The sequence below is a fragment of the Echinops telfairi genome, unplaced genomic scaffold, assembly GCF_000313985.2.
Source record: "Echinops telfairi isolate 266 unplaced genomic scaffold, ASM31398v2 ScPeMD7_7400;HRSCAF=8409, whole genome shotgun sequence".
Classification (NCBI taxonomy): Eukaryota; Metazoa; Chordata; class Mammalia; order Afrosoricida; family Tenrecidae; genus Echinops; species Echinops telfairi.
This window is the reverse complement of record NW_022111300.1, coordinates 29,936,108-29,937,272: the sequence shown is the minus strand read 5'-3', so window position 1 is coordinate 29,937,272 and position 1,165 is coordinate 29,936,108.

Here is a 1,165-nt window from a genome sequence, read left to right as displayed (position 1 = left end):
ATATTTTCCTTGCTGCTTTTATGGTTGGCTTTCCTCTATGGACATTTCCCATAGTAGCTTACATCTTGGAATAATCAAAACCTAGTTTACCAAAAAAAAAAAAAAAAGGAAAACCACTTCCGTGCTTCTCTGAGCCATGTGTGACTGGCCATCTGGTCGCATTCACACTGTGAGGAGATGTCGCTTTCTCTAAGTTATTAATGCAGTTCGTGTCTTTCTTGGAGCAAGTTCGATGGTCAAATGCAATTTCAACTTTCCTGTCAACACCCATGGGGAACAGCAGTCGTTTGGTCCCTTTAAGTTATAGCATATGCCTCTCTCTGCTGTTTCTTAATGATGGGGCAGGCTTTGATATGCTGGAGGATGTCTTTTAAGTACACCAAAATAAAGCATTCATACATTGATCTTCTTTATTCATTGCCATGATTTAGAGCTACACATCCATCCGACACTAAGATTCATATCCGCCCTCATGCCCTCAGACCTGCTGTAGAAGTGCAATAACTTTCTAATCATGTCAGAGCCTCCCAGTCTTTCCCTGATCCAATCCATCTTATATGGCACCAGCAGGTTAATCTTCCCCAAAGATAACTTTTTTAAAACCTTCATGACTTCTTTTTCTTTTTTCCTTCCTGGCACAGCCCCCTAAAATGTTAGCAAGCAAAAAAGTGTCGTGTAGACCCTGGTTAAAAGACAGATTCAGTGTCTCCACTGAGATGTGAATTCAGTCAGGCAAGAGGTCCCAATACCTACATCTGTTCACGCTTTCAAACTGAAGACAGATGAAAAATCAAAGTGTGCTCCGGACATTTATCTCGGCCTCTATGAATAGAGAATGAGTAGGCAAGAAGGGACTTCGGTGCTTAACTTCTGAGGACAGTGGATGTATGGGCTGTCAGAACACTCTCAGGAGCCTCTCCTAGGTAACTTTAGAACTTCGCCTTAGATAATGCGGTAACTCTGGCCAGTGACCACAAGGAGCATCACAGGATGGGATGTGTCACAGACTAGTTTCTCAAAGGAGCGTCGGGGACCTCGGGCACAATTTCTCAAAAAATGACCAGTAGGAAGCAGTTGACATCCAGGAGGACCTCTGTGACGCATCCAGCATCACCCTTCAGTAAGAGACTGTAACCCTCTTGGAGGAGAGGGGAACCCCTTCGAG